Source organism: Salmo trutta, chromosome 14 (genome assembly GCF_901001165.1).
Source record: "Salmo trutta chromosome 14, fSalTru1.1, whole genome shotgun sequence".
NCBI classification, from domain to species: Eukaryota; Metazoa; Chordata; class Actinopteri; order Salmoniformes; family Salmonidae; genus Salmo; species Salmo trutta.
The window spans coordinates 72,708,382-72,733,694 of NC_042970.1; the positions used below are offsets into that span (position 1 = coordinate 72,708,382).

At 43.2% G+C, this 25,313-nt stretch overlaps 1 protein-coding gene and 1 long non-coding RNA gene across 3 annotated transcripts in view; one reads left to right on the forward strand and one right to left on the reverse strand.

Moving 5' to 3' along the window:
• Positions 1-1,166, reverse strand: part of LOC115147308 (activating transcription factor 7-interacting protein 1) — a 55,452-nt gene extending 54,286 nt beyond the window's left edge. The window contains exon 1 of one of the 2 annotated variants that reach the window (XM_029689489.1): positions 959-1,166. The gene's annotated coding sequence lies outside the window, so the exon portion shown is untranslated. The remainder of the gene's footprint in view (positions 1-958) is intronic. The other variant, XM_029689492.1, reaches the window with a different exon arrangement.
• A 96-nt stretch (positions 1,167-1,262) lies between these two features.
• On the forward strand, positions 1,263-2,390 carry LOC115147310 (uncharacterized). The gene is made up of 2 exons (XR_003866313.1): positions 1,263-1,353; positions 1,425-2,390. It is a non-coding gene; the product is annotated as an uncharacterized LOC115147310 (long non-coding RNA).
• The last annotated feature ends 22,923 nt before the right edge of the window (positions 2,391-25,313 follow it).

A 25,313-nucleotide genomic window follows, 5' to 3' on the forward strand; every position in this document is an offset into this window, starting at 1 on the left:
TTTTTGATGAAAGCACATTTTTGTCTTGAAAGAAACATAACATTTTGGGCAACAACAAAAAATGTACAGCCAAATACAAAGCATAAATAAGAAATACTAAATATAATTACATTTGCAGCTATCTTTTGGTAGATATATACACACACACACATACATACATACATACATACATATATATATAATTATTAAAGTGCGTGTCTAAAAGTATATATTATATATATCTACCAAAAGAGATATATATATATATATATATAAGTGTGTGTGTGTGTGTGTATTCAGACACAGACATTTTTTAAATATATATATAATTTATATACACACACACACACACACACACACACACACACACACACACACGTGTGTGTGTGTGTATGTGTATGTATGTTTATATATCTACCAAAATATATATATTTTGGTAGATATATAAACATATATACATACACACACACACATATAATATATATATAAATTATATACATATACATATATATATATATAAATAAATTATATACATATACATGTATATATACATGTATGTATATATATATATATATACATACACACACACACACACACACACACACACACACACACACACACACACACACACACACACACACACACACACATACATACACATATATATCTTTAAATATATATAAACAAACAATTGTAGTTCTCTACTCAGCCAAAAATCTAAAATGATTTTGCCAACAGTTAACGTTAGCTAGCTAGCGCCCCCCTTCACCCCACCTCACTTTTTTTTCACGGCCATGTCCCTGCCAAGACCAGTCTACATCGCAAGCTAATGTTTTACACTAACTCGTTGAAGAACATGACAGAAAAAAATGAAACGTCTATTTTATAGAGAAAGTGACACATTTTAAATAGACAAAAACAAAACTGTTGAAATGATCTGTAAAAACAGTTAAGACAGCTAGCATGCTAGCTAACTCACCGATGCTTCTGAATTCTGCCTGTTTCCCGCGAAATAGCCAGGATCCGCACGAGCCGAATGTGCTCCTCGCTCAGAATATCGGTTTATAATGTGCAGAGGATCGCAAACTGAACCAAGGGAAAAAACGTAAATATGAGCGTGGTAGTGACGCGGACACACCGGCTAGAAACCACACCAAAACAAAACCTGTGCATGCAGACTGTTCTCAGCGACTACAGTCAGTCGTCCACCACTGTGTTGCCAGCTCCTCCTCCTCCGTAGTCAAGGGAGGGGGTTGAGTGCGTGAGAGCAGTCTAGGCACCTCCTACTAGATGTCGTCCATGACAGAAAACAACGTGAAAGCTGGTAGGAATTAAGTACAGTATGAATACTGTGTCTTTTTTTAATTCAACAAGGTAAGTAGAAGTTGAAGGAAATTAGATATGTTGAAGTGAGAACAGAACCATGTCTAACGTGATTTTCTTAGATCTGCGAGGGTAAGAATGACTTGTGTAGACTTTCACAGACAACCTGATCGCCTGAGGGTAAGAAAGACTTTTGTAGACTTTCACAGACTACCTGATCGCCTGCTCTACTAGGAGAATAGACAGTATCAATCACAAGACCGCCATAGTGGAAGAGCTAAAGACTGTTTTCTGACAAGGCAAGAAGAGGGGGATGGGGTGTGGTCTTTTTCTGATGGGGGAAGGGTGAGGGAAGTATGAAGGGAGCAGGGGTGGAATTCATAAGTGGGAGGAGTCTGTTTAAGAACAGTGGCAACACAAGTAAACTTATAACAGCTTATAATTATAGTAAAGTATTACATCTTTGGTGGAAATTATGTATTGTGCTTTTTTTTTTAATTCATCCCACATCCTAGAAAAGTTTGAGGTGAAACTCCAGTGCTTGTGATTTGTGGGCTCTTTTGGTAGCTGTTAAGCATTTAAACTGTTCAAAAGTGATAGTTGTTCATAGTAGCATAGCAATATAAGTGTCTAAAAATCGAAATGTCTATAGACAGTGTTGATTTGTTCGTTTTGTGGCTTCAAATTTAGGATCTAAATCGTAAAGGAAGAAACAAAAAAACAAAAAGGTAAGACTCGTTTTAGGCCAGACTGAACAAAAAAGATGTTCAACTGCTTCAAGTGCTAAATTGTTCTGGTCATAGGTTAAAGTGATTTAGTAGGCCTATTTGTACAACGTATGTGATCAATAAACACATCCAGAGCCAAAATAACATATGCAAACTTATTCATCATTGAGAAAAATTACATTTACTCATTTTTGCACATCCCATGAGCTAATTTCAGGTCGGCCATTTTGTCTCACTGGCCCCTCTGCAGGCAAACTCCTTTTCAATTAAAATGTCTGCTTGTGCCACTGTAGTTCCAACAATGACCAATAGAGGTCTTTAAAAAATATATATATGTGATTAAAATGTTTATGCCTGAAATGTCTGGATTTTTATTTATCATACTAACACGTTTTCTTGTTTAGCTACTGTATTTAATTTGTTCGGTTAATCTCCTGGTTCGTGTATTTTTCTGGAATTGATTATATTCACTTTCCACAGCGAACCACTTTATTATATATTTTTTTTTGGGGGGGGGGGTTGATTTATTTTATTGAATCACCATGTGAAAAATCTGTCTCGCACATACAATTCATTGTATATAAGTCCCCCCCTCCAATTGGGAAAACCCAATCAGAACTAAACTGCCTATTCTTTATAATTGTTTTCCCCCTCACTGCTAAAACTTACTGCATCACAATTAACTTGGAGAAAAGGGTACACACATACTTACAGTCAAACACACACACAAGCAGACACCTTGCTGCATTCAGTTTATAAGTGAGAGAGTGACTGTAGTATGCTCCTCCCCTTTCTCCACAAAGGGAGGGGGTGCTTCCAGCCCTAGCCAGCTGTGTGACAAACTTAAGCAGAACAGGCATTGAAAAACAGACAGACAATGGGCACCTTCAAGCCATAGAGATAGATAGAGGACTCATCTTTATCTTTGCCATCATAGCGTCTGTGACTGCATTGGGAGTGCCATTGAAGCAATCTCCATTTTGAAGTAGTACATTTTCTTCTTCTTCAGGAGGGATCAGCCAATGAAGTTGGAAGTCCCACCCAGCTGAGATGGTGGAAGCTCTCAAAGGTGCTTCCCATGCTAACACAGACTTATGGCCACTAGAGGCCTCTAGCATTCTCTATGGTTTGAGCAGCTCAAGTGTGTTGCATTATGGAGACAAAAATTGTCAGACTTGCACCTACATGTGGACTGCATGAACTTTAACAAGCCCTTTGATCACATGGTTTTTGTAATGGGCTTGTTTAACATTGCAGCCGACTGACTGATCTACAAAGAACCTTGTTTAATAAATAACTACTCATTATTATTTTTAGATCAGTCAGTCAGTCACAATTTACCCATGATACATTACTGTTTTGATCCTCTCTAACAGTCTTTAATGAAGTTGTCTTCAAGGCGCTGCAGTTGCTTCAAACCAACTGCACCATGCAGCCATCACCTGCATTGAGGCACTATTTGTCAACCAATCATTAGGGTGTTTTTGTTTCACTCACACAAACTTGACCAAAGACGTTACTGAAGCAGGAACTAACTTTGACACGATTCTAAAGCTACAGGATATACAAATGAAAGTGATATTTGAGATCTCTAACCAATTATTTTCAAACAAGTTAAATCAAATACATTTTTATTCGTCACATGCTTTGTAAACGGCAGGTAGCCTAGTGGTTGGAGCGTTGGCCCAGTAACCGAAAGGTTGCTAGATCAATCCCCGAGCTGTCAAGGTAAAAATCTGTCTTTCTGCCCCTGAACAAGGCAGTTAACTCACTGTTCCTAGGCCATCATTGTAAATAACACTTTACTTTCCAAGTTAAATAAACAACAGGTGTAGACTAAAACTGAAACGCCATTCCAAAACAATGCAGATAGAAAGAAAATTGATAGTAAAATAATAGTAATGTAATAGTAAATACACAATGACTTGACTATATACATGAGGTATCAAGTCGATGTGCAGGGAACAAGGTATGTACATATAACTAGGAATAAAGTGACTAGTCAACAGGACAGATAAACAGTAGCAGCAGTGTGTTATGAAAAGTTCATTTAAACATTTAGAAAGACTCTTCCCCAAATGTTAATTGAAAACAAATACATTTGCACAAATACATCGTTACAGTTAGTTAGCTAGACCATTTTTGCCATATTAGCATTGACATGAAACCAGTCAAAACACCTCAAAACAAGACATGGTATCAAGAACAAGATAAAACTAGCTGAAATGAGCCAACTACGATTCCCTGCATGTCATTGTTGCTAGCTACAGCATCTGACTATTCAGAATCATAACTAAGCCCGGCTTCCGGCCCCATCAATGCGTACGCATAATTTGTGACCAGGGCTGGAAATCCCGGGGGGGACGGGGGGGACACGACCCCCCCATCCTGGGGAAAAATATGATTTGTCCCCCCCCAATATATCACTGAAACATAACTATGTAATTTAAATAATATTAATAATACGCAATGAAAGCAATTGTGCTGATTATAGACACTTAATAGCGCGTTTTTAAGTTTCAAAAGATTGCAACCCCCCCACCCTTTGCCTCACAATGGTTTGATCCACTGCCAGTTCCTTAGCTTGCTAGGTAACGTAGAGGTCGTATCTACTGTCTGAAAGGCACTCAATGCACGTAACTGACGTGAGGTTAATCCAGTCAATCGCGCACACACACTAGCTGAATATGCAGAGCTAGCGCGCAAATATTAACTATTAAGCTAGCTAGTACCTATTCCATTTATGTGGCGTCGTCAAAGATGGAATCTTTGCTATCGTCAATTTATTCCAAGATCAGCATGCATGTAAGTTAGTGCTTCAAAGTCCCTGTGATATGGTTAGCGATAAACTGAACAAAACTACACTCTCTTCTACCATTGTTTTAAATATATTTAATGGTCTCGTTGCAAAAGCTAAATTGTCGCAAGGGAACTTTTATTTATATATTTTATTTCACCTTTATTTAACCCGGGTAGCAAAGATTATAGCAAACACCACTGAATTGGTGCTCGCTAGCTTTGCAAATTCAGCTATTGTTAGAAGCCAGCCAATATGAAACAAACGATTAAAATTACAAAAGGTTGCAGCATATGTTGTGTAAATGGTGAACTCATACAGCTGTCAACTCTTGTCACTGCAATCCGTTTCACATTTGCTAGCTACCTTTTAGATTGAAGCCCATATAGAATGATAGAAGATAAGATGATAGAAGCCCATCTCCTACTGTAAACAACCTACATACTGTGTGTGTGTAGCCAGCCAGGTAGAAAAATGGCAGAAAAATGGCAGAAAAAAGACGGACATCAGAGTATTTTTCAGTACACCAAAACGCAAAGTAAGAACCCTAGTAGCCTAATATCTCAGACTAGTTGATAAAATGTTCATAAGAAAGAAGTGAAATGCTAATGGAATGTTTCACAATGATGTCATTAGGCAGAGCAGGCAACAGATGGCACACAGACAGCAGAGTTGGGGACAGATATGCAGGGACAGACTGGCAGAGACAGGGAGTCTCAGGTAAGTTTGTTTAGTCTTTGTTTGGCAACATTATGAAAGGTTCTCAATTTATTTTTTTACTTGTAAAATAGGAACATAATTGGAAAATGCCATGGATACCCCCACTCTCAACTTAAACTGGTGACTGAACTAAGATTTGTTAAAGGCAATGGTATTGCTGTTGTGATTAGTTGTGTAGTTTTGGGTACCGGTAGTTAGGAGTACGGCAAACACCTTATTTCTTTGGTTCCTCAATATACATTTACCATATTACAACGTAGGCTATGTGTTACAGCACTACTTTTGGTGTCCCCCTCAGGAATTGCTCTTGAGAAAATGTAATGTAATTGTCCCCTCCAAAGTTGATATCAGATTTTCGCCCCTGTTTGTGACGTTGTCAGCCAACCCGTCTATATGATATCAAAGTCCCACCTACTTCCTGCTTTAAGTCCCGTACTGTTTTCTAATATATGTTTTTAATTATATCATCAAATTCATCAAAACGTGGTCATTTAAAATATATGTACTATTTGTGGATTAATTAACTTTTTCTCAAGGGTGAAAGTAAGGAGGTCCGGTACGGCGTCCTGGCAAAATAAATAGTGGGGGTACACCGTATCGGTAAAACATGAGCCTATTACAATAATTAAAACAAAATGTCAAGAAAACAGTAGGCTATTACACCATTATTAATCACTACCACATGTCAGAGGCATGAAACATTTGTCAATGGACTTAAACAGGTGGTATAGCCTAGGCTCCAAAATGTGATGTGGTTCGACCAGAACATTGACATTTTGCCAAGGCAGAGATGAGTGGCCGACACAGATGCGGACAGCAAATGACGCATAAATTCTGGCCAAATGACAATCGCCAAATGTCATTACACTTTTTGGTGATTTGTGGAAAGGATGTCTCTTTCAATTCACCACTGTTTGGAGGTTGAAGAACATGTGTGGGTAGCCTAGTAAAGGAGCCCTTTGTAGTGAGATGAAGCAGATGCTAAGCTACATGACTGTTTAACTAGCACAGACTGGAATATGTTCTGGGATTCTTCCGATGGCATTGAGGAGTACGCCACATCAGTCACTGGCTTCATCAATAAGTGCATTGATGACGTCGTCCCCATAGTAACTGTACGTACATACCCCAACCAGAAGCCATGGATTACAGGCAACATCCGCACTGAGCTAATGGGTAGAGCTGTCGTTTTCAAGGAGCGGGACTCAAACCCGGAAGCGTATAAGAAATCCCGCTATGCCCTACGACGAACCATCAAACAGGCAAAGCGTCAATACAGGACTAAGATCGAATCATACTACACCGGCTCCAACGCTCGTCGGATGTGGTAGGGCTTGCAAAGTATTACAGACTACAAAGGGAAGCACAGCCGAGAGCTGCCCAGTGACACGAGCCTACCAGATGAGCAAAATTACTTCTATGCTCGCTTCGAGGCAAGTAACACTGAAACATGCATGAGAGCATCAACTGTTCCGGACAACTGCGTGATCACGCTCTCCGCATCCGATGTGAGTAAGACCTTTCAACAGGTCAACATTCACAAGGTCGCAGGGCCAGACAGATTACCAGGACGTGTACTCCGAGTATGCGCTGACCAACTGGCAAGTGTCTTTACTGACATTTTCAACCTCTCCCTGTCTGAGTCTGTAATAACAGCATGTTTCAAGCAGACCACCATAGTCCCTGTGCCCAAGAACACTAAGGTAACCTGCATAAATGATTACAGACCCGTAGCACTCACATCTGTAGCCATGAAGTGCTTTGAAAGGCTGGTCATGTCTCACATCAACACCATTATCCCAGAAACGCTAAACCCACTCCAATTTGCATACCGCCCCAACAGATACAGGGCTCCCGAGTGGCGCAGCAATCTAAGGCACTGCCTCTGCAAGAGGTCGTCACTACAGTCCCTGGTTCAAATCCAGGCTGAATCAAATCCGGCCGTATTTGGGGGTCTCATAGGGCAGCGCACAATTGGCCCAGCGTCATCCAGGTTTGGCCAGGGTAGGCCGTCATTGTAAATAAGAATGTGTTCTTATCTGACTTGCCTGGTCAAATAAAAATCCACACATGATGCAATCTATATTGCACTCCACACTGCCCTTTCTCACCTGGACAAAAGGAACACCTATGTGAGAATGCTATTCATTGACTACAGCTCAGCGTTCAACACCATAGTGCCCTCAAAGCTCATCACTAAGCTAAGTACCTTGGGACTAAACACCTTCCTCTGCTACTGGATCCTGGACTTCCTGACGGGTCGCACCCAGTTGGTAAGGGTAGGTAACAACACATTCGCCATGCTGATCCTCAACACGGCCCCTCGGGTGCGAGCTCAGTCCCCTCCTGTAATCCCTGTTCACTCATGACTGCACGGCCAGGCACGACTCCAACACCATCATTAATTTTGCAGATGACACCACAGTGGTAGGCCTGATCACCGACAACGATGAGACAGCCTATAGGGAGGAGGTCAGAGACCTGACACTCTAGTGCAAGGACAACAACCTCTCTCTCAACATGATCAAGACAAAGGAGATGATTGTGGACTACAGGAAAAGGAGGACGAGCATGCCCCCATTCTCATCAATGGGGCTGTAGTGGAGCAGGTTGAGAGCTTCAAGTTCCTTGGCGTCCACATCACCAACAAACTAACATGGTCCAAGCACACCAAGACAGTTGTGAAGAGGGCACGACAAAACCTATTCCCCCTCAGGAGACTGAAAAGATTTGGCATGGGTCCTCAGATCATCAAAAGGTTCTACTGCTGCACCATCGAGAGCATCCTGACGGGTTGCATCACTGTCTGGTATAGCAACTGCTCAGCCTCCTACCGCTAGGCATGACAGAGGGTAGTGCGTACAGCCCAGTACATCACCGGGGCCAAGCTTCCTGCCATCCAGGACCTCTATACCAGGCGGTGTCAGAGGAAGGCCCTAAAAATTGTCAAAGACTCTAGCCACCCTAGTCATAGACGGTTCTCCCTGCTACCGCATGGCAAGCGGTACCGGAGCGACCAAGTCTAGGTCCAAGAGGCTTCTAAACAGCTTCTACCTTCAAGCCATAAGACTCCTGAACATCTAATCAAATGGCTAACCAGACTATTTGCATTACCCCCCCCCCTTACGCTGCTCCTACTCTCTGTTATTATGTATGCATAGTCACTTTATTAACTCTACCTACATGTACATATTACCTCATTTACCTCGGCTAACTGGTGCCCCCGCACATTGACTCTGTACCAGTACCCCCTGTACAATTGTTATTTTACTGCTGCTCTTTAATTATTTGTTAATTATTATTTTATATTTTTTTGTTGGTATTTTTCTTAAAAGTGGTTGGTTAAGGGTTTGTAAGTAAGCATTGTAAGGTGGAGAAAATAGTAAAATAAAGAAAAACCCTTGAATGAGTAGGTGTTCTAAAACTTTTGACCTGTAGTGTATATAGCAAAGCTAAAGGCACCCACCCACCTTTGAACATGCAGGTAAGTGTTGGAACTCATCCTCTAATAATTTAGTCATCGTCACATGGGTTTACAGTTTATTCAGTGATGGATTTGTGGATGGATAACAATAAGTAAGTGGAAAAACTAAATAAAAAACAAAATGGAAAGAATATAGAATACAAAGATGTATCACAATTTGATACAGGGGTTGGAACTGGTTCAGGGAACAGAACCAAAAACATTTTTTTTTTCATGATGCTCAGTGCTTCAAGGGAAGCCTCCATGTCCACCCCTCTCTCTCGCTCTATCCCCACCTGTGAAATTTTAGTAGCTTCTATGGCCTACGCTTATCTGTCCATCAAACATGTAAACAACATGTAAACAACTAGCTTATCTGTTCCATAGCAAGCTGCTCTTTAATTATTTGTTAATGATATTTTTTCCACTAATTAATCTTTTGACCAATCACATTAGATCTTTTCACATCAGCTCTTTTTCAGAGCTGATCTGATTGGTCAAAAGACCAGTTAGTGACAAATATCAGAATTGGGCTGCCTGTGTGAATGCAGCCTTAATGAGCTAAATGTAAAAACTGTTGATTTCACGCAGTATTGATGAACGAAAAGGAACTATACCAAAGAGTATGAATATACTGACAAGATACATGTCTCTTCCCTAACAATGGGATTCATTGTCCACAAAGCGGCACGGCGGACTGTCTAGCTTCCGCCTATCCTTTCTTTGGATTGATGGATACATGAACTCCTTATTATAATACTTTTTTGAATATTCGATGAGGGTTGTTGACATCAACAGTCTGTATTGAATGGAGAGAGATGCTTGCTACTAGCCTCATGCCATGAATATGTGTAGCCATCTCTAGACATCTCCGATAGGGCTTTTTTCTCAAAATTGCCAGGATGTCACATGTACTACTTATATCAGTACACTCATATCAACTTAAGCATTATGAAACTTCTATTAGATCAAATAAACCTCACGTAGCACATTTTTGTTGACCAAATTAGACACTATTTTATTGACTTCCACACAAAAACTCCTGGCTTAGTGGGCGAAAATACGGGGGGGAAAAACGCCACCTGCTGGAGAGAGACAGATTTTCCTGCATGTTGGGCCTCTCGCTTCCTCTCTGACTATACGAACAGTTACTTTTTGGGGGTTAGAACTGGTTCAGAACTTTATTTTGCTGGTCAAAACACGAACGGAACAAAATAAATAGGGGTTCTGATCAGAATGAAACGATTGGAAAATAATTTAGGTTCCAATCCCTGATTTGATCTTCCCTTTTGGACGTTTGTCTGCAGAGAATGTCATAATTCACCATAGGGTAGAATAAGGTGCAATAGCTGGTTTTGACTCATTTAGTTTGTGAGCATAAAGTGTGACCAGAGAAGTATTCAACACTATTCATGCAGATTATAGGGTTTGAGTTTGACCAGGACAATATACATTATGTTCCTTTGCCGCTACTTGCCATACCAGTCATTCAACAAAAAAAATCTGGAGTATACCAAACAGTGGATGCTGCTGAGGGGAGAACGGCTCATAATAATGTCTGGAACAGAGTAAATTGAATGGCATCAAACACCTGGAAACAATGTATTTGATACCATTCCAACCATTACCACGAGCCCATTTTCCCCAATTAAGGTGCCAACAACCTCCTGTGATACCAAACATTAGGAACACCTTCCTAATATTGAGTTGCAACCCCTTTTGCCCTCAGAACAGCCTCAAATCGTCGGGGCATGGTCTCTACATGGTGTTGAAAGCGTTCCACAGGGATGCTGTCCCATGTTGGCTCCAATGCTTCCTATGGTGTCAAGTTGGCTGAATGTCCTTTGGGTGGTGGACCATTCTTGATACACACAGGAAACTGTTGAGCGTAAAAAACCCAGCAGCTCTGCAGTTCTTAAAAAACAAACCAGTGCACCTGGCATTTACTACCGTATCCCGTTCAAAGGACGTATCCCGTTCACCCTCTTAATAGCGCACATACACAATACATGTCTCTATTGTGTCAAGGCTTAAAAATCATTCTTTAACCTGTCTCCTCCACTTCATCTACACCGAACAAAGTGGATTTCACAGGTGACAACAATAAAGGATCATAGCATTCACCTGGTCAGTCTAGAATGGAAAGAGCAAGTGTACCACATGTTTTGTACACTCAGTGTATATACGCAGTGCATTCGGAAAGTATCCTTGACTTTTTCCACATTTTGTTGCGTTACAGCCTTATTCTAAAATGGATTAAATTAAGATTTTTCCTCAATCTATACACAATACATCATAACGACAATGTGAAAACAGATTTTTCAAAAATATTGCTAATTTAAAAAAAATAAGAAACCCGACGTTTTCCAGATTGACTGACCTTCATGTCTTAAAGTAATGATAGACTGTCATTTCTCTTTGCATATTTGAGCTGTTCTTGCCATAAATTTGGTATTTTACCAAATAGGGCTATCTTCTGTATACCACCCCTACCTTATCACAACACAACTAATTTGCTCAAACGCATTAAGGAAAGAAATTCCACAAATTAACTTTTAACAAGGCACACTTGTTAATTAACATGCATTCCAGGTGACTACCTCATGAAGCTGGTTGAGAGAATGCCAACAGTGTGCTAGCTGTCATCAAGGCAAAGGGTGGCTACTTTGAGAATCTCAAATATAAAATAGATTTTGATTTGTTTAATATTTGTTTGATTACTACATGATTCCATATGTGTTATTTCATAGTTTTGATGTCTTCACTATTATTCAACAATGTAGAAAATAGTAAAAATAAAGTAGGCATGTCCGAACTTTGACTGGTGCTCTAAGTATTCTGACCCTTTGCTGTGAGACTGGAAATGTAGCTCAGGTGCATCCTGTTTCCAGTGATCATCCTTGAGATGTTTCAACAACTTGGAGTTCACCTGTGGTAAATTTAATTGATTGGACATGATTTGAAAAGGCACACACCTGTCTGTATAAGGTCCCACGGTTGACAGTGCACGTCAGAGCAAAAACCAAGCCATGAGGTCGAAGGAATTGTCCGTAGAGCTCCAAGACAGAATTGTTTCAGGCACAAATCTGGGGAAGGGTACCAAAAAAGTTCTGCAGCCTTGAAGGTCCCCAAGAACACAGTGGCCTCCATCATTCTTAACTTCTTTGGGATAGGGGGCAGTATTTTCATGGCCGGATAAAAAACATACCCGATTTAATCTGGTTACTACTCCTGCCCAGAAACTAGAATATGCATATAATTAGTAGATTTGGATAGAAAACACTCTAAAGTTTCTAAAACTTTTTGAATGGTGTCTGTGAGTATAACAGAACTCATATGGCAGGCCAAAACCTGAGAAGATTCCATACAGGAAGTGCCCTGTCTGACAATTTGTTGTCCTTCTGTTGCATCTCTATCGACATTACAGCATCTGTGCTGTAACGTGACACTTTCTAAGGCTTCCATTGGCTCTCTAAAGCTGCCAGAAAGTGGAATGGGGTGTCTGCTGTCTCTGGGCAAAGTACAGCAGCTCTGTTTGTGAGTGGTCAGCCTGGGGACAGTGAGACTGGAGATGCGCGATCACGAGACTTCAATTTTTTTCTTTCAGCCTTTGAATGAATACAACGTTGCCCGGTTTGAATATTATCTCTATTTTACGAGAAAAATAGCATAAAAATTTATTTTAAACAGCGTTTGACATCCTTCTATGTACGGTAATGGAATATTTTGAAATTTTTTGTCACGAAATGCGCTCGCGCGTCACCCTTCGGATAGTGAACGGAACGCATGAACAAAACTGAGGTATTTGGATATAACTATGGATTATTTGGAACCAAAACAACATTTGTTGTTGAAGTAGAAGTCCTGGGAGTGCATTCTGACAAAGAACAGCAAAGGTAATCCAATTTTTGAGTTTAGTGAGCCCCAAACTTGGTGGGTGTCAAATTAGCTAGCCTGTGATGGCCGAGCTATGTACTCAGAATATTGCAAAATGTGCTTTCGCCGAAAAGCTATTTTAAAATGGGACATAGCGATTGCATAGAGGAGTTCTGTATCTATAATTCTTTAAATAATTTATGTATTTTGTCAACGTTTATCATGAGTAATTTAGTAAATTCACCGGAAGTTTTCGGTGGGAATACATTTTCTGAACATCACGCGCCAATGTAAAATACTGTTTTTGGATATAAATATGAACTTTAAAGAACAAAACATACATGTATTGTGTAACATAATGTCCTAGGAGTGTCATCTGATGAAGATCGTCAAAGGTTAGTGCTGCATTTAGCTGTGTTTTGGGTTTTTGTGACACGTCCTTGCTTGGAAAATGGCTGTGTGATTATTTTTGTCTATGTACTCTCCTAACATAATCTAATGTTTTGCTTTCGCTGTAAAGCCTTTTTGAAATCGGACAATGTGGTTACATCAAGGAGAAGTGTATCTTTAAAATGGTGTAAAGTAGTTGTATGTTTGAGAAAGTTGAATTATGACATTTTGTTGTTTTGGATTTGCCACCCTGATATTTCACTGGCTGTGTCCCGCAGGTGGGACGCTAGCGTCCCATGTAGCCCATAGAAGTTAATCCATTTTTAGAACAAGTCTGACTACTTTCCGAATTAACTGTTTACACACACTACATGATAAAAGTACGTGAACACCTGCCCGTCGAACATCTCATTCCAAAATCATGAGCATTAACATGGAGTTGGTCCTCACTTTGCTGCTAAACCAGCCTCCACTCTTCTGGGAAGGCTTTACACTGGATGTTGGAAAATTGCTGCGGGGACTTGTTCGCGTTCCAATTCATCCCAAAGGTTTTTGATAGGGTTGAGTTCAGGGCTCTGTGCAGGCCAGTCAAATTCTTCCACACTGATCTCGACAAACCATTTCTGTATGGACCTTGCTTTGTGCACAGGGGCATTGTCATGCTGAAACAGGAAAGGGCCTTCCCCAAACTGCGAGCAAGAGCAAAAATGTTAGTTGCTATAGACAATTTCTAATGCCAAAACCTTCAAGTGGTTGATAGTGCAATTACTTTATACCCACCCAAGTGTAGTTTTTCAAACTCTCTCGATCTGGTCAGAGCTTCCATGGATGTCACCCTCGGAAGGTGTAGAGTCTGGAGAAACATGAACATTTCCAACTTATCACTAACCATGATATTGAGCTGCTTGGAATCTCAGCTACTGGTAGGCCCGCTGCAGGAGTTGCTTGGGCTGCTGGTAGGTCGGCTGCTGATAGCTTGGCTGCTTGTAGGTGGACTGCTGGGCGTTCGGCTGCTGGTAAGTCGACTGCTTGTTGAAACTGCGGGCCAAAAACTGCTTCCCTTTTCAGAGCCCATGTTCCACAAGACCCCTTTGCTCTGTGTAACAGCATGATTTATATTAGCTTGCTTGAGTTCATACCAGGGTGTCACAGCTGTCTTCAAGAATGGACCAAGGCGCAGTGGGAATGTGGATACTCATAGTTGTTTTAATAAACACAAGTAAAGCATCCACAGGGAAAACAATAAACGATACTCACGAAGACAGGAACAGTTTTGCAGGCACACAACACACAGTGCAAAAACAACTACACACAACCCCAAAGAAAAACACACACTACTATATAGGACTCCCAATCAAAGGCAACTCAACACACCTGCCTTCAATTGGGAGTCCCAATCACCAACACAACCATTCACACACACAAACCCCCTGCCACATGCTGACCAAAACTAACACAATTACGCCCTTTGCTGGTCAGGACGTGACAGTACCCCCCCTCAAGGTGCAGACCCCGGAATGCACCTAAAAGAAAAAACAAACCCCCAAACAACAAAAAATATCCCCTAAACAATAAGGGAGGGAAGGGAGGGTGGCTGCCGTCACCGACGGCACTGTGCTACACCCTCCCTCCCCGACCCACCTATCCTGGAGGTGGCTCAGGTGCAGGACGTGGACCTCGCTCCACCTTCGGCGTCGCCCACTTCGGTGGCGCCGATAGCTGCGCCGGGCCGACGGGCCACTCGGGCTGACCCTGGCCGACGGACCACTCTGGCTGGGCCGGAAGACATGCGGGCCACTCGGGCTGGGCCGGAGGATAGGCGGGCCACTCGGGCTGGGCCGGAGGACAGGCGGGCCACTCGGGCTGGGCCGGAGGACAGGCGGGCCACTTGGGCTGGGCCGGAGGACAGGCGGGCCACTCGGGCTGGGCCGGAAGACAGGCGGGCCACTCGGGCTGGACCGGAGGACAAGCGGGGCACCCTGGCAGATCCGGGCAGGCGGGCCACTCTGGCAGCTCCGGGCAGTCAGGCCACTCGGGCTGGGCCGGAGGACAGGCGGGCCACTCGGGCTGGGCCGGAGGACAGGCGGGGCACCCTGGCAGATCCGGGCAGGTGGGCCACTCTGGCAGCTCCGGGCAGTCGGGCCACTCGGGCTGGGCCGGAGGACAGGCGGGCCACTCGGGCTGGACCGGAGGACAAGCGGGGCACCCTGGCAGATCCGGGCAGTCGGGCCACTCGGGCTGGAGGACAGGCGGGCTACTCGGGCTGGGCCGGAGGACAGGCGGGCCACTCGGGCTGGACAGGAGGACAAGCGGGGCACCCTGGCAGATCCGGGCAGGCGGGCCACTCTGGCAGCTCCGGGCAGTCGGGCCACTCGGGCTGGGCCGGAGGACAGGCGGGCCACTCGGGCTGGGCCGGAGGACAGGCGGGCCACTCGGGCTGGACCGGAGGACAAGCAGGGCACCCTGGCAGATCCGGGCAGGCGGGCCACTCTGGCAGCTCCGGGCAGTCAGGCCACTCGGGCTGGGCCGGAGGACAGGCGGGCCACTCGGGCTGGGCCGGAGGACAGGCGGGGCACCCTGGCAGATCCGGGCAGGTGGGCCACTCTGGCAGCTCCGGGCAGTCGGGCCACTCGGGCTGGGCCGGAGGACAGGCGGGCCACTCGGGCTGGGCCAGAGGACACGCGGGCCACTCGGGCTGGACCGGAGGACAAGCGGGGCACCCTGGCAGATCCGGGCAGTCGGGCCGCTCTGGCAGCTCCGGGCAGTCGGGCCGCTCTGGCAGCTCCGGGCAGTCGGGCCGTTCTGGCAGCTCCGGGCAGTCGGGCCGCTCTGGCAGCTCCTGACTGGCGGGCGGCTCTGGCGACTCTTGACTGGCGGGCGGCTCTGGCGACTCTTGACTGGCGGGCGGCTCTGGCGACTCTTGACTGGCGGGCGGCTCTGGCGACTCTTGACTGGCGGGCAGCTCTGGTGACTCTTGACTGGCGGGCAGCTCTGGTGACTCTTGACTGGCGGACAGCTTTGGCGACTCTTGACTGGCGAGGCTGGGCTGACGCACTAGACGCCTGATGCGTGGGGCTGGTACTGGACGTGCCAGCCTGGAGACACGCACCTCCATGCTAGTGCGTATAGCGGGAAACACCGGACCGTCGAGGCGCACTGGCGGTCTTGAGCGCAGGGTTGGCATCACCCCTTCCGGCTCGATGCTCACCTCACCCTGGCACATGCGGGGCGCTGGTACAGGGTGGACTGGCCTGTGCGTACGTATAGGCGAGATGGTGCGTACCTCAGCGTAACATGGCGCCCTCCACCTCATACGCACCTCCCTGTAATCACGGGTAGCTGGCTTACGGCTCTTCCTTGGCCTGGTCAAACTACCCGTGTGCCCCCCCCAAATTTTTTATTGGGGGTGCCTCTCGGGTTTCCTAATCTCTCGGGTTTCCTAAACAGCTCAGACTTACCAGGCTCCCTATGCCTACCCTGAGTAGGCAGCCAGCTACCCCCATCCCCAGCCAAGATGGGATGGATACCAGACCCCTTGTCAGAAACCCGAAGTGCCACCCTTCCAGTGCCCCCCTCAGTGGTTAAAATCCCCAGATTGCTACCCCTTCAGTGGCTCGCGCGCCACGCCCCCAAGGTGCCACCCTTCCAGTGGTCAGTGTACCACTACCCCAGAGCGATCCCTACAATGACCAGCGTGTCATTCCCCCTGAACACTCACTGTCCAGTGACCTTCACAGCACCCCCCCCTCCCCCCCAGAGTCCAGCACCCCCCGCCAGGGCCACCCCACGTGGCTTTCCATGCCACCACCTACACCCTCCTATGGGGTGCCCATTGGCTCCACACCCACTTCCTGTTGACCGCAGAACGAGTGAGAGCTCGGTTTGTTATTTAGGAAAGTTTTGAAAGTCTCTAAAAAAATGTTTAATTGAAACAGTTTGATTACTAGCTAGCTAGCTACCTTTTTGTGTTTGGATCCTGGATCAAGGTTGGCATCAGTTGCTGGGACCGCTGCTATCTGTCAAGGGATCCTGCCGACCAAGGGTCTGAGGAACCGCTTGGCATAGCTGCTAGCTGCCTATCAAGCTAGCAGGGTTTTCTTGAGGGCTTTAATGCAGACCGCGACTCGGTTAGCCCTTGTGGCTGGGATCGCAGATTGTCCCGGTCTTGTGGCTGTCTAGATGCTTGCTGTTTGTTGCTGTTTCCATCTTCCCTGAGACTTTCCCTGTCTGAAACTGCGAGCAGTAACAACGTAGCCTACATTGCGACCATAATAAAAACCAAAGCTGTTAGGAGTAGCATTGAGGACAGTGATGTCCATTATTACAGGTTACAACAACAACAAAATGTCTTCAAGTGTTGCATCCAAATACTGAGTGAACTAAAAAAAGAATGGATGACCTGATCAGAGAGGTCCAGGACCTGAAGAACAGTTTGCAGTTCTCCCAGTGTCAGCTTGATGAGTTTAAACAGGAGAACGGCAAGATGACTGCAATCTGTAAGTCATTAAGAGAGGACGTCAGTTATGTATGTGAATCCATGATAGAAATTGAGAAAAAATATGTATCTCGTTGGCAAATCAAGGTGGAATAATATTGTTGTGGACAGAATTGCAGAATCTCCACGAGACCTGGACGGAGTCAAACCAAATCAAATGTATTGGCCACATACACCCACAATAACATCTGCTAAATATGTGTAACGAAATGCTTGTGTTCCTAGCTCCAACAGTGCAGTAGTATCTAATATTTCACAGTAATACACACAAATCTAAAAGTAAAATAATGGAATTAATAAATATATAAATATTAGGACGCGCAATGTTGGAGTGGCATTGATTAAAATACAGTAGAATAGAATACAATATATACATATGAGATGAGTAAAGCAATATGTAAACATTATCTAAAAGGCCAGTGTTTCCATGTCTATGTACAGTTGAAGTCGGAAGTTTACATACACCTTAGCCAAATACATCTAAACTCAGTTTTTCACAATTCCTGACATTTAATCCTAGTAAAAATTCCCTGTTTTTGGTAAATTAGGATCACCACTTTATTTTAAGAATGTGAAATGTCAGAATAATAGTAGAGAGAACGATTTATTTCAGCTTTTCTTTCTTTCATCACATTCCCAGTGGATCAGAAGTTTACATACACTCAATTAGTATTTGGTAGCATTGCCTTTAAATTGTTTAACTTGGGTCAAACGTTTCGGGTAGCCTTCCACAAGCTTCCCATAGTAAGTTGGGTGAATTTTGGCCCATTCCTCCTGACAGAGCTGGTGTAACTGAGTCAGGTTTGTAGGCCTCCTTGCTCGCACACACTTTTTCAGTTCTTACCAAAGAAATTCTATAGGATTGAGGTCAGGGCTTTGTGATGGCCACTCCAATACCTTGACTTTGTTGTCCTTAAGCAATTTTGCCACAACTTTGGAAGTGTGCTTGGGGTCATTGTCCATTTGGAAGACCCATTTGCGAGCAAGATTTAACTTCCTGACCGGTGTCCTGAGATGTTGCTTCAATATATATCCACATAAATTTCCTGCCTCATGATGCCATCTATTTTGTGAAGTGCACCAGTCCCTCCTGCAGCAAAGCACCCCCAAACATGATGCTGCCATCCCCGTGCTTCACGGTTGGGATGGTGTTCTTCAGCTTGCAAGCCTCCCCCCTTTTCCTCCAAACATAAGGATGGCCATTATGGCCAAACAGTTCTATTTTTGTTTCATCAGACCAGAGGACATTTCTCCAAAAAGTACGATATTTCTCCACATGTGCAGTTGCAAACCGTAGTCTGGCTTTTTGATAGCGGTTTTGGAGCAGTGGCTTCTTCCTTGCTGAGCGGTCTTTCAGGTTATGTCGATAAAGGACTCGTTTTACTGTGTTTCCTCCAGCTTCTTCACAAGGTACTTTTCTGTTGTTCTTTGATTGATTTGCACCTTTCGCACCAAAATACGTTCATCTCTAGGAGACAGAATGCGTCTCCTTCCTGAGCGGTATGACGGCTGCGTGGTCCCATGGTGTTTATACTTGTGTACTATTGTTTATACAGATGAACGTGGTACCTTCAGGTGTTTGGAAATTGCTGCCAAGGATGAACCAGACTTGTGTAGTTTTTTTTCTGAGGTCTTGGCTGATTTCTTTTGATTTTCCCATTATGTCAAGCAAAGAGGCACTGAGTTTGAAGGTAGGCCTTGAAATACATCCACAGGCACACCTCCTATTGACTTAAATGATGTCAATTAGCCTATCAGAAGCTTCTTTAACCTGTCTGGGCTAGGGGGCAGTATTTTCACTGCCGGATAAAAAACATACCCGATTTAAACTGGTTACTACTCTTGCCCAGAAACGAGAATATGCATATAATTTGGATAGAAAACACTCTAAAGTTTCTAAAACTTTTTGAATGGTGTTTGTGAGTATAACAGAACTCATATGGCAGGCACAAACCTGAGAAGATTCCATGCAGGAAGTGGCCTGTCTGACAATTTGTAGTCCTTCTGTTGCATCTCTATCGAAATTACAGCATCTGTGCTGTTACGTGACACTTTCTAACGCTTCCATTGGCTCTCTAAAGCGTCCAGAAAGTGGAATGACGCGTCTCCTGTCTCTGGGCAAAGTACAGCAGCAGAGTTTGTAAGTGGTCTGCCTGGGGACAGTGAGACTGGAGATGCGCGTTCACGAGACCTCACCATTTCTTTCTTTCACTCTTTGAATGAATACAACGTTGTCCGGTTGGAATATTATCGCTATTTTACGAGAAAAATCGCATAAAAATTGATTTTAAAAAGCGTTTGACATGCTTCTAAGTACGGTAAAGGAATATTTATAATTTTTTGTCACAAAATGCGCTCGCGCGTTACCCTTCGGATAGTGACCTGAATGCACAAACAAAACAGAGCTATTTGGATATAACTATGGATTATTTGGAACCAAAACAACATTTGTTGTTGAAGTAGAAGTCCTGGGAGTGCATTCTGACGAAGAACAGCAAAGGTAATCCAATTTTTCTAATAGTAATTCTGAGTTTAGGTTGCCCCAAACTTGGTGGGTGTCAAATTAGCTAGCCGTGATGGCTGAGCTATGTACTCAGAATATTGCAAAATGTGCTTTCGCCAAAAAGCTATTTTAAAATCTGACATAGCGTTTGCATAAAGGAGTTCTGTATCTATAATTCTTAAAAGAATTGTTATGTATTTTGTCAACGTTTATCATGAGTAATTTAGTAAATTCACCGGAAGTTTGCGGTGGGTATGCTAGTTCAGAACATCACATACTAATGTAAAAAGCTGGTTTTTGATATAAATATGAAATTGATTGAACAAAACATGCATGTATTGTATAACATAATGTCCTAGGAGTGTCATCTGATGAAGATCATCAAAGGTTAGTGCTGCATTTAGCTGTGGTGTTGGTTTTTGTGACATATATGCTTGCTTTGAAAATGGCTGTGTGATTTTTTTTGGCAGGGTACTCTCCTGACATAATCTAATGTTTTGCTTTCGCTGTAAAGCCTTTTTGAAATCGGACAATGTGGTTAGATTAACAAGTGTCTTGTCTTTAAAATGTTGTACAATAGTCATTTGTTTGAGAAATTGAAGTTATAGCATTTTTGAGGTATTTGTATTTCGCGCCACGCGATTCCACTGGCTGTTGACTAGGGTGGGATGCAAATAATAAATTACTATTGTAGATGGAAACGGCTGATCTTTTTATGGAATATCTACATAGGCATACAGAGGCCCATTATCAGCAACCATCACTCCTGTGTTCCAATGGAACGTTGTGTTAGCTAATCCAAGTTTATCATTTTAAATGGCTAATTGGTCATTAGAAACCCCTTTTGCAATTATGATAGCACAGCTGAAAACTGTTGTTCTGATTAAATAAGCAATAAAACTGGCCTTCTTTAGACGAGTCATGTATCTGGAGCATCAGCATTTGTGGGTTCGATTACAGGCTCAAAATGGCCAGGAACAAATAACTTTCTTCTGGAACTCGTCAGTCTATTCTTGTTCTGAGAAATGAAGGCTATTCCATGAGAGAAATTGCCAAGAAACTGAAGAGCTCGTACAGCGCTGTGTACTACTCCCTTCACAGAACAGCGCAAACTGACTCTAACCAGAATAGAACGAGTGGGAGGCCCCGGTGCACAACTGAGCAAGAGGACAAGTACATTAGAGTGTCTAGTTTGAGAAACAGACGCCTCACAAGTCCTCAACTGGCAGCTTCATTAGAATAGTACCCGCAAAACACCAGTCTCAACGTCAACAGTGAAGAGGCGACTCCAGGATACTGGTCTTCTAGGCAGAGTTGCAAAGAAAAAGCTGGCCAATAAAAATAAAAGATTAAGATGGGCAAAATAACACAGACACTGGACAGAGGAACACTGCCTTTCCAGCTACAATAGTCATTTACAACATTAGCAATGTCTACACTGTATTTCTGATCAATTTGATGTTATCAAAAACAAGGACATTTCTAAGTGACTCCAAACTTTTGAACGGTAGTGTATGTTGCATTTCTAATCCGAATGAGTGATTGTTAGGTTGCTAAATATTCATATTTACAGTGAGCGTAGTTTCCAAATTTCCAAATGTATGTACGATAAGTCCACTATCTTTGTCTCTCCCACTTTTTATCTTCTCCACCCCTTTCCATTGTGTAACAAGCCGTCATATCGGGTTAGTCCACTAGGGACTTTTCATATGCATACTGTTAGTAATTGATAACCTATACCGTGTGTGTTTATGTAATTCTGTGTGATTGTTTAGTTAGTTAGAAAATAAATAATTAAGCCAATTTGTTTATCGCTGATTCATCACTTAGGCTAGGGTTCATGCAGATATCCAAGGATTATGCGATGTTCAGAATGAGACTGATATGAGGAAATGATTGATTGATGACTGGTAGGATATCGATATATTCTTGAGTTAATTCGGGAAACGGTAACTCATTAAATAACATTTTCTCGTGGTGCCCCAAATGACTAATTAATTAATTGTTACATGATTAATTTAATCAAGTAATAACTAAGGGTAGGAGGTAATTATTAGATTAATTGAAAATTGAAGTGGGTCTAGGGTGTCAGGTAAGGTAGAGGTGATATGATCCTTAAATAGCCTGTCAAACACTTCATGATGACAGAAGTGAATGCGATAGTCATTTAGTTCAGTTACCTTTTCTTTCTTCGATACAGGAACAATGGTGGACATCTTGAAGCAATTGGGTAGAGCAGACTGGGATTGGGGAGAGATTGAATATGTCTGTAAACACTCCAGCCAGCTGGCCTGCGCATTTTCTGAGGACGTGGCTAGGGATGCTGTCTGGGCCAGGAGCCTTGCGAGAGTTAGCAGGTTTAAATGTCTTGCTCACGTCGGCCACGGAGAATGAGAGCCCAAAGTCCTTGGGAGCTGGCTGCGTCGGTGGCAATGTGTTATCCTCAAAGCGGGCGAAGAAGGTGTTTAGCTTGTCCGGGAGTAAGACGTCGGTGTCCGTGACGTGGATGGTTTGCCCTTTGTAATCCGTGATTGTCTGTAGACCCTGCCACATACGTCTCGTGTCTGAGCCGTTGAATTGCAACTCCACTTTGTCTCTGTACTGATGTTTTGCCTGTTTAACCTGTCTGGGCTAGGGGGCAGTATTGAGAATTTTGGAAAAAATATGTTCCCATTTTTAACTGCCTCCTACACCAACTCAGAAGCTAGAATATGCATATTATTGTTCAGGTTTGGATAGAAAACACTCTGAATTTTCTAAAACTGTTTGAATGGTGTCTGTGAGTATAACAGAACTCCTATGGCAGGCAAAAACCTGACAAGGTTTCAAGCAGGAAGTACCCTGTCTGACAAGGAGTCGTGCGTCTTGCATCTTTTTATTGAAAAGTAAGGATCTTAGCTGTAACGTGACAATTCCCAGGGCTCCGATAGGCTCTCAGAGCCCGGGAAATAACTGAAGGTTTACGAGGGAGCCTCAGGCTGAAACACATTATCACCTTTTGTAAGTGGCTGCTCCGAGGACCTTTGAATGAGGCGCGTGCACGAGTCGCTTCTGAGGAGAAATTTTATTCGGCTGTTTAGGCTCAATGCATACTCCCGGTCGGAATATTATCACTTATCTACGAGTTAAATGGCATAAAAATTGGTTTTAAACAGCGGTTGACATGCTTCGAAGTACGGTAATGGAATATTTAGACATTTTTGACACGGATTATTTGGGACCAAACCAACATTTGTTATTGAAGTAGAAGTCCTGGCAGTGTATTCTGATGAAGAACAAGCAAGGTAAGAACATTTTTCTTATAGGAAATGTGATTTTGGTGGAGGCTGACCTGGGTGGGTATCTAAATAGCTAGCCCTGTAATGCCGGGCTATGTACTTAGATTATTGCAAAATGTGCTTCATCCGAAAAGCTATTTTAAAATCGGACATATCGAGTGCATAGAGGAGTAATGTATCTATAATTCTTAAAATAATTGTTATGCTTTTTGTGAACGTTTATCGTGAGTAATTTAGCAAACTGTTAGTAAATTCCCCGGAAGTTTGCGGGGGTTATGCTTTTTCTGAACGTCACATGCTAATGCAAAAAGCTGTTTTTTGATATAAATATGAACTTGATTGAACAGACATGCATGTATTGTATAACACAATGTCCTAGGTGTGTCATCTGATGAAGATCATCAAAGGTTAGTGCTGCATTTAGCTGTGGTTTGGGTTTATGTGACATGATATGCTAGCTTGAAAAATGGGTGTCTGATTTTTTCTGGCTGGGCACTCTGCTGACATAATCTAATGTTTTGCTTTCGTTGTAAAGCCTTTTTGAAATCGGACAGTGGGGTTAGATTAACGAGATTCTTGTCTTTAAATAGCTGTAAAATAGTCATATGTTTGAGAAATTGAAGTAATAGTATTTCTAACGATTCAAAAATCGCGCCACTGGAATTTCAGTAGCTGTTACGTAGGTGGGACAAAATCGTCCCACATACCCCAGAGAGGTTAAGTGCCTTACGGAGAGAATAACTACACTGTTTGTATTCAACCATATTCCCAGCCACCTTGCCTTGGTTAAATGCGTGGTTCGTGCTTTCAGTTTTGCACGAATGCTGCCATCTATCCACGGTTTCTGGTTTGGGTAGGTTTTAATAGTCACAGTGGGAATAACATCCCCTATACACTTCCTGATGAACTCTGTCACCATATCCGTGTATATGTCAATGTTATTCTCATAGACTACCCGGAACATATCCCAGTACGTGTGATCAAAACAATCTTGAAGCATGGATTCCAATTTGTCAGACCAGCGTTGAATAGACCTTAGCCTGGGTACTTCCTGTTTGAGTTTCTGCCTATAGGAAGGGAGGAGCAAGATGGAGTCATGGTCTGATTTGCCGAAGGGAGGGCAGGGGAGGGCCTTGTAGGCATCTCGAAAGGGGGAGTAGCAGTGTTCAAGTGTTTTTCCAGAGCGAGTACTACAATCAATGTGTTGATAGAACATCGGTAGCGTATTCCTCAAATTTGTTTTGTGAAAATCCCCAGCTACAATAAATCCAACCTCGGGATATGTGGTTTCCAGTTTGCATAAAGTCCAGTGTAGTTCCTTAAAACTTCTTCTGGATCGGTGTCCCTTCCACGGGACGGCAGAGCTAATGTAGGCTAATGCGATTAGCATGAGGTTGTAAGTAACAAGAACGTTTCCAAGGACATAGACATATCTGATATTGGCAGAAAGCTTAAATTTTTTTTAATCTAACTGCACTGTCCAATTTACAGTAGCTATTACGGTGAAAAAATACCATGCTATTATTTGTGGAGAGTGCACCATTTTGAACATGAAAAGTTATTAATAAGGTACCAGGTTAAGGGGGAATATACACGGCTGAGGTATCGGCTTTATAACCAAAGATAATTATCTTGGGAGGTAATACGGTCTGCATTTGATTGTCAGGTATTCTAGTTCGGGTGAACAAAAGGACTTGAGTTTCTGTATGTTATCACAATCACACCAGGACTAGTTAATCTTTTCACACGTACCAACAAACG